Below are 9,598 nucleotides of genomic sequence, written 5' to 3' on the forward strand. Positions count from 1 at the left end.
TGAAACACAAAATCATAAATTATAATATAATAAATAAATATAAATAATTATAAAAAATAATAATATAATAATAATAAAATTAATTTCCCCACGATTCACTATCGCTCAATTCTGCAAGTGTTCTAATTTATTATCGCTGTTTTCTAGCTGGTCTAAAATCACTTTTGATGTAAAGGGACACTTTTTGGTTGCTATGGACAATCTCAAGTTTCCAGGCAGAAAGAACAGTATATATAAAATAAAACTGCATGCAGGACACTGGACAAAGCACTGGGGGCAAAAGGGATGTGAAATAATTTCATACAGTAATGTAATCTGTAAGATTATAGTGTACTGTATGTGTTATGATTTTTCAATTTTTTGAATTTGCCGCCAGGCTCCACCCCCGTGTGTCACGATGCTCACAGGGAACGGAGCCCGGTACAGAGAGGCATCGAGCGGAGCCTGCGGACACAGCGGGCGGACATCGCAGGATCCTGGGGACAAAGTAAGTATACTGCACCAAGAACCTGCAATGCAATCCTGAGTGTGGCTTGGGGTTACCGCTGAAATTTAACCCCGAGCCACACTTGGGAAAACCGCCAGGGAGGTTAAAGTAGGCAAAAGGTACTTTTTTTTTAAAGTACTGTGTATTATACACAATTGCCATGGTTTTTAACGCAGTTTTAAACCCAAACCAGAAATGTAGTATATTATAGCTTACCAATCATTAGATGTGGTGGCTGCATTCATTTTCTTTTTTTAGGCTTCGCAGGGAGAAAAAAACAGCCACATCACTGCTACGTGTACAGAGCCCTGTGTTGTTAGTAAACGCAGGGCTCTGTACTGTGATTTGCTAAGCCGATCAGCAGGTTCTAGCCATAAATCATTGGCCAGGACCTGCTGACCGACTTGTGCTGTACCGAATCACAGCACAGATGGTGCAGCGGACATGTGTGGGTGTGCAACCACTACCCGGAAATACTGGATCATGTACATGTACGCCCCCTCGTTGTATATGTGCATGGGGCAGTCTGCAAGTGGTCAAATAGATAACTCAATAACATAAAAATATTAAGGTGTATCCGCTACGTCACAGGAAACCGACCCTTGATTATCCTAGAGGGGACTAAAGATGGTGAACTATCACAACTTCTACATTTGAAATCGAGTTACACAGGTTATATGGCACATCATTTGGAGTTCTGCTGCTAGCTGCACCTCTCAGCAGGCAATTGAGGCATGAGCAAAGTATTTAACGGAGGAGTTTTTAAAATGTGAGAGGCTAATGCTTGGTGCACATGATGAGATTATCGCATGATTGATCGTCCTTTTTTTTTTTTGCATGCTAATCTCATATCGAAAATGAAGAGTTTACCAAAGTTCTGCAAATTCTCGTATGACAGAATAAAAATTCCAAAGTGATGTAATGTGTTGTAGTGTATTTGTATTGTGTTTTCAAACAACAACTGTACTGATTAAACGAAAATTGTACGATCTGGTATCATATGAGAATAATGTTCGTGTTTGCTCCTTCGGATAATATCGGATGAATTGTCGTGATTGGCTCTGGAAAGCTGTGTATTAATGATCAGATTATCGTACGGTATTTTTCGGACGATTTTCTGATTGTGTGTGAGGGCCATAAAGCTGGTCATAGATGGATAGAATTTCAAATGAAAATTCTTAGAAGCCTTAAGAAAATTTGCATAAAAATTCCTGAAAACATTTGAATGTTGTTCAAAAGATTTTGTTTGCTTTTAATATTTGATTTTGAAATGAATAAACTAAAAGCACGTGCACTGTTAGAAATCGGTACATTTGAGAAAAATGTTCCATCCTGCTCCTTTGAATTTTCCTATCACTGCAGATGAAAACAAAGGTCGATTTGACCCACTACTTAGAAAAATTAAGTGTCTTAGAACATTATTTTTCTAAAAATTTTAGTTTTTGCTTTCTATGGCAAGATGAGTAGGATTCCCACTAAAAGAGTGAAATAAGACACAGAATTCCAACTTGCGCTTTCCCGTTCAGCCAATGGTACCTCTGTGATGTGATTGGCGGGGTATATCAGCTTGAGTAAGCCAAGTTTGACCTTCATGCAGTTGTAAGGTAATGATTTAGACTGCATCCACCTTGACAACCTAACCTGGGCCTTGGTGCGGGAAATGGCTTAACAACCAACAGCAAGAGGTCATTACAGATGCAACTGCACAGACTCATTCTTCTTCATAGTTAACAGGTTTAGAAAAAGACTGATGTCCATTAGGCTCCGTTCACATTTCTGCTTTCTGAATTGCGGGTAGAATCGCAACGATTCTGCCTGCGATTCGCAATAGCGGTAAATCGTGGGACGCCTATGCATTCCTGGTGAGTTGCCCGTTGATTTTAATAGTACTACAAACAATTTGTCAGTGCAGCAATCACGGTAAAAACGCGCAAGCAGAATCGTGGGACGCCCTTCGCCCAAAAGAAATACAGAGCTTCTTTTGGGCGACGGGCATCCCGCGATTTTATTTGCATGTTAACGTGATTGTCACCTCCATACGTGGAGGTGTGAACGGAGCCTTAAGTACAACCTCTTACAACGCAGGGCTGCTGAGGCTCAAAAAAATACCAAACAGGATACAAAACCCTTATCTCTTAAAGAGAAACTGTCCTTTTCCTTTTCAGGGCAAATTGACAGTCTGAAAAAAGGCTCCGCTGCCCAGACCCACTGATACCTCTTCAGCAATCCTCTTCTGCTCTTTCCTCTATCGAAGCTGGCCTAGAGAGAATGATGAACTCTAGGCCCCCCCGTCCCCCCCGTCCCCGTCATGTGGAATTTTTATAATTTTCCCTTGAGTCTTTCAAGAAAGGGTTTTTGGGTTGGAATATAGACTCTGTACATTTTTTTCATGTTTACCAGCTACCCTCATTTAAGACAGAAGGGACTGCAAAGAGAGATCAGGGATATTAAGGTAAGAGGTAGTTTGGTCCAGTGGTCAAGTTTTTGGGGTCTTTCCCCCCAAGTGGGAGAAATGCATTGTTACTGGCTGGAAGAGGTACTATGTACCACTATATGGCAGTGGAAGTCATCCTACCATGCAGGCTTCTAGTAGCAGGAGAGAGAGAGACAGCAGATCATGTGATCGCTGTGAAGTGCAATGAAATGAGGTACAATCTACTTTTTTTTATAAATCATTCACACAGGGGCACACAGGATTAGGACACAGAGGGGGTGGTATGAAGATGTTAAAGATATTTAATTAGCAGGAGTTGGGGGGGGCGGGGACACTGTCATGAGCTGACAGGCAGGGAGAGGTTGGGGGAGAGAGCACAGAGGAGACAGATAGCAGGGCTGCGGATGACAGAGGCGCGTAAACTGACCATGGTGTCAGGGTTTATCAGCCATGATATAATGTGGTCATCTTACAGCGGGGAGGGAAGAACTAGGCAGGATCAGCCAGGTATTTCAGGTGTTACAGGGGGCCAAATTACACAAAGAACAAGCACCGTGCTATATAACATGCTTTAAGGGAACAGGATCTTTATTTTATTTTTGTGGGTTAACAAACGCTTTAAAGTGGTTCTAAAGGCTGAAGGTTTTTTATATTCATGCATTCTATGCATGAAGGTAAAAAAACTTCTGTGTGCAGCAACCCCCCTAATACTTCCCTGTGCTCCCCCTTGATCCAGCACATGCACAAGATCATCGGCCTCTCCATTGGCTGAGACAGCAGTGGCAGCCATTTGCTCAGGAATGAGCTTGCTTGGATGTCCCCAGTGCAAGCTGCTTGCTCTGGGGGACCCGGCGGGTGGGAGGGGCCAGCAGCACCATCTGGGGACCCGTGATTGGGGCTGCTCTGTGCAAAACCACTGTACAAATCAGGTAAGTATGACATGTTTGTTATTTTGAATAAGAAATGTTTTTGCCTTTACCGTCACGTTAGATCTTTTCTTTCTAAATTTTCATTTATAACTATGTAGCACCCTCTAGTGTGCTAGTGTATAAGTACAGGCAAATTTATTGGAATCTTGGTCAGGGTTGGATGACTCATACAGTCAGGTCTCTGGTGCCTCGCACTGATTCTGGAAGTTTGGAGAAACTTCTAGAAGTTCGGAGAAACTTCTAGAAGCTCGGAGAAACTTCTAGAAGTTCGGAGAAACTTCTAGAAGTTTGTAAGCGGAGGCCAGGAGGGTTGATCTGCATACTTGGAAACTTAGGCAATGGGCCTAGCAGGTTGACTGAGCCAGCCCTTAAATATGAATGAGTCAGGTGGGAATGCTGAGTAGACTGTCGATGGTGCAAGGAGGGGTCTCCTAGGTCTAGTGGAGAGTCCAGCTCCAAGTTGGGCTTGGGCTGGCTCAAGGGGATCCATTTGACAGAGTGGTTTGACATGGAATCTTGCCCGGGAGGCAGCAGGAGCAAGGAGGAGAGGATACGCTCCTGCATCCAGTTTGCCTCAAGTTTTGTGCTATTTCTAGCAGGGCGGAGAGTTCCTAATCTTTGATGGACTTTTGCTTCTAAATCCACCAAAGACTATGAGGAAAGGAGAGAAAACAGTCTAGGATCTTTTTGTACAGAGGAAGGAAGTTGTCCCCTGTTGTTGTTGTTCTTTACTCATGTTGGGCATCCTAAAAATCTCTTCACCCATCCAAGTTGCTACCCCTAATAAAACATAAAAATAAAGCCAGGGAACTGAATTCTTGTGTCTAGATGCAAGCGGAGAATGCGTGTTGCCTGGCTGCTTTAATTTTTTGCCTGGAGTTCATTCTTAAGCTGATCATATTAACATATCTACTAAACTTTAGGATTCAGTTACACGGGATGAGCTGGCATGTGTTGATCAACGTATGTGCATATAAATTGTAATAGCAATGGATTTCAATAGGAGCAGTTCACACCAGTGCATTGCGCTGGTTTGAGGTGTCCTGTATTCTAAAATAGTAGAACATACCCTACTTTTCTCTGTGCAATGCATATTAATGCATGTGAGTGCACCACAACTTGTATAAACGGTATTTAAAACAGTCAATTGAAGTTTCCTTTACAAAAAAAGCATTGTGAAATTTAAAAAATAAGTGTAAAAAGTATATCAGCACATCTGTCAACACATGTGCGTTTATGTGCCCTCAATGCCATTGTAAAGCTGAACTCCAGGATAAGCAAATATTGGCTAAAAATACATTCGTCCCATGTATTCTTTGAATCCCTTTGTGCTTTGTGCATTTCAGATCTGTGCAGAAATCCAGTATGATACGTTCCCTCTGTAGCAAGGTCCCAGGCCTCCTTCAGTCTAATGAGAACCTACAGGGCCAGGGATAGCTGACATCCTCCTGTATATGGTGGGTTGCAAGGCATAGCGGGTGCAGTAAAAGGTATATTGATTGAGCGCCAGACACTTTTTGAATGCAAAAGAGATTTTATTTCTCTTAACAGAGAGGGGAGAGAGGGTTAGGGCCAGGACACCCTTACGTAGTTGCAATATTAATTGGCTGACTCAGAGACTTCAACAGGAGGACAGCCATGCAGGGAAAGGCATCCAGCAAGACACCACTTCTGCATGTTTAGGAATGCTATCTCCTATGGCAACAGTCTTCTAAAACAACTTGTAACAGTTCCTTCACTTCCACTACAATAATTTCTTGTAGTTCTTCAGCCCACTGAGCTTCCAGTCTCTCTCACTAGACTAGATGATTCACTGTCACTGAATCACATGAGCTCCTCCAATCTTCATTGTAGTATTTTCCTCAAGCATCAACCCCGCTTCTCTGCTGGGTCCTTAGCTTGGCACTCAAGATACTTCTCAATCTTCACCCCACTGTCCTGCTCAGTCCCTGACTTGACACACAAGGCTGCCCTGCAAGCGTCACCTCCGCTGGCTGGGTCCCCGGCTTCATACCCACTGAGGTTTTCTGATTCTTCACTGTCCCCGGTTGGTGAGAATACTGCTCCGGTACTTGCTTCAGCTACTCACTGTGGTCCCTGGTAATAAGGTGGATGGTCCATTAGTGGTGAAAGCTTCCCTTTTACCTCTGACCACGACAGGTTCTCCAACCGGCAGAACCGGCACTTCTGGTTGATCTGCAAGCCGCAATCCCAACCCTGCGCTGCTCTCTTGCCTCTGGATAAGCCCTCAGACAGCCTAGCAGCCAGATATGCCCGGGATAGGCTCAAACTCCAGCCTAGCAGCCTGGGCAATACAACACACGTCCACTCAGATAGCCATCCAGGTGGCACCGAACCCTGTTCACCTGACTCCAACCACATATATAGGTTCTCCCAGCAGGCCAAGGGTTCCAAGAAAACCCCTGCCCATTGGCTGGTATACCCCATATACTCATAATCTGACCTTGCATTGCCCTTCTCATATCTAATGCCACAGGTAGGGATGAGCTTCGTGTTCGAGTCGAACGCATCGTGCGTTCGAATTCCGAACGTTTGGGCCGTTCGTGGCAAAATTCGTGTGGCCCACAATGCACTGCGATGGCGCAATGCATTGCTGTCTCACGATTGGCCAAGCATGCACTGTGACCCCGCATGCTTGGCCAATCGCAGCGCCAGTAGCGAGGAGAGCAATGGTTGGCCACAGGCATCCTGCCTGTGGCCAATCATAGCTCAGACTGTGTAGTGCACGCCCCACACTATATAAAACTGCCTTTCAGGCGGCCTCGTGTAGTGTTTGTTAGCATCTGAAGCAGTGGGTGTTCTGTGTACCTTCAACACAGTTACACACCAATCGTTTTTGGCTGATTTACTATTTTGCTCTTGTGTAGTGGTTACTGTCTGTGCCCTGACCGCAGTATACACCACTATATTCACCTCACCTATATAGCTAGTGATCTAGCTTTAATAATAGAGCTTGCAGTCAGTAGTGTTAATGCGTGCTGTCTGCGTGCTCTGTACCCAGTACATACCACTATATACACCTACAAAGCTGTTCTCTATTTGAGCCCGATTGTCATTTGCTGGAGTTATTGGAAGTTGTGTGTGCCTCTAGCACAGCACAGTATACATCTGTATATACCCCTTTAACTCTGCTGTTTTCTTGTTATTGTCTGCGTGCCCTGACCGCAGTATACACCGTGATATTCACCTCACCTATATAGCTAGTGGTCCATCTTTAACAATAGAGCTTGCAGTCAGTAGTGTCACTCAGGAGATAGTGCGTGCTGTGTGCCTGCTCTGTACCCAGTACATACCGCTATTATCCACCTACATAGCTGTTCTCTATTTGGGCCCGATTGGCATCTGCTGGAGTTATTGGAAGTTGTGTGTGCTTCCAGCACAGCACAGTATACATCTGTATATACCCCTTTAACTCTGCTGTTCTATAAAAAAGGCATCTGCAGGAGTTAGTGGGTGTTGTGTGCCTCCAGCATAATATAAACTACCCAACTACTGTTTTACCCAACTCCCTTCAGGCCATTACCATGTCTGGAAGGCCAGCAAGGAGAGGCAGACAGGCGCGAGCCGATAAAAGAGGGCAAGCAGGCTCTGTGTCTAGAGACAACAGTGCTGGTCGTGGACGCGGTGCATTGTCATCAGCACGTGGCCATGGGACATGCTTGTCCTTCTTTTCTGCAGCTGGACATGTTGAACCGCAACATGCCAACGACTTGGTAGAGTGGATGACCAAGCCCTCTTCATCCTCCTCATCCTCTCTCACCCAGTCTCAGGGTAGTAGAAAAGCAGCTGCCAACACATCGTCGTCCCTCCTCTCAATGTCATCATCAGTGACTCCTTCCCTAGACCCACCACGTCCTCCTGAGGAGTCTCCTGAACTCTTTGAGCACAGTGTTGGGTACATGCTCCAGGAGGATGCCCAGTGTTTGGTGGGCTCTGATGATGACACTCAGCTAGAGGAAGGCAGTAGCGTGAGCACAGAGAGAGGGGATGCTCAAGAAGGACAGCAATCTGGCAGTCATGTTCCACAAGCTGCAGCATACTGCCAGGTTTGCTACAGCGATGAAGAGGGAGGGGATGATGAGGGCACTGACTCCACGTGGGTGCCTGGAAGGAGGGAGGAGGAGGAGGAGGAGGAGGAGGAGGCACATGTCCAACGAGGCAGGATGCCCTCCGGGGGCCAGCTTAGGGGCAGCACACCGACTGAATCACACCGCAGAGCTCCGCCTGCGCAGAGCGCTTCCTCTGCGCAGAGCGCTTCCTCTGCGCGTTATTCTAAAAGTTCTTTGGTGTGGGCCTTTTTTGAGACGAGTGCATCAGATCGCACCGCTGCTATTTAAAACATATGTCTCAAGCGTATCTCACGTGGCCAAAACATCAGCCGCTTGGGCACCACATGCTTGACCAGACATATGTTGACCTGCCATGCAGCTCGTTGGCAAGCATACCTCAAAGACCCACACCAAAGAACAAAGCGGACCTCTCCTTGCTCCTCATCAGCTGGCATCTCCAACCCCACTAGACCTTCAGTCCTCTCTGAAACCTGCTCTGAGAGGAATGAAGGTGTAGAATTAGGTGTGTCACAGCCAAGTGCTTCCGGGAACTCTGCTAGTGGTACATCCACGTCCGATTATAGCAGACAAATGTCCCTGCCCCAGCTGCTGGACCGGCGGAAGAAATTTACTCCCAGCCATCCACATGCCCAGCGGTTGAATGCTAGCTTGGCTAAATTGCTAGCACTTCAACTGCTGCCTTTTCAGTTGGTAGACTCGGCCCCCTTCCGTGAGTTTGTACAATGTGCGGTTCCTCAGTGGCAGGTCCCCAAACGCCACTTTTTCTCACGGAAGGCAATTCCGTCTCTCTACCGGCATGTGGAAGGCAATGTCCTTGCCTCGCTGGACAGGGCGGTCAGCGGTAAGGTGCATATTACCGCTGACTCATGGTCCAGCAGGCATGGACAGGGACGTTACCTGTCTTTCACGGCCCATTGGGTCACTCTTCTGGCTGCTGGGAAGGATGCAGGACAAGGTGCAGTAGTATTGGAGGTTGTTCCGCCACCACGCCTCCAAAATGCTACTATTGGTTGTGACACACCTCTCTCCTCCACCCCCTCCTCTTCTTCTTCCTCCATGGCCTCTTCCAGTGCTCTGTCCTCAGAACCAGCGGTGCTCCGTAGGCGTTGCAGGGGCTACGCAAGTACGCAGGCAAAACGATGCCATGCCGTGCTTGCGCTGGTTTGTTTGGGGGACAGGAGCCACACTGGGGCGGATGTTTTGTCAGCTCTGCAGGGGCAGGCCGAGAGGTGGTTGACGCCACGCCAGCTTAAGCCAGGAATGGTGGTTTGCGACAATGGCACCAACCTCCTCTCCACCCTCCGACAGGGACAACTGACCCATGTGCCCTGTGTAGCTCACGTCCTTAACCTGGTGGTGCAGCGGTTCTTGGGCAGGTACCCCGGCTTACAGGATGTCCTGAAACAGGCCAGGAGAGTCTGTGTGCATTTCCGCCGATCATTTAATGCCTGTGCTCGGCTGGCTGAGCTCCAAAAGGAGTTGAACCTGCCCAAGAACCGCCTTATATGTGACATGCCCACCAGATGGAACTCAACATTGGCCATGCTGCAGCGGCTGCACACGCAGCAGAGGGCCATCAATGAGTACCTGTGCGACTACGGCACCAGGACAGGGTCAGGAGAGCTTGGTTTTTTCTCACCACGCCAGTGGGGCATGA

Source organism: Lithobates pipiens, unplaced genomic scaffold, assembly GCF_037356315.1.
Source record: "Lithobates pipiens isolate NorthernLeopardFrog02 unplaced genomic scaffold, aLitPip1_a1.2 Scaffold_19, whole genome shotgun sequence".
In the NCBI taxonomy this organism is placed as follows: Eukaryota; Metazoa; Chordata; class Amphibia; order Anura; family Ranidae; genus Lithobates; species Lithobates pipiens.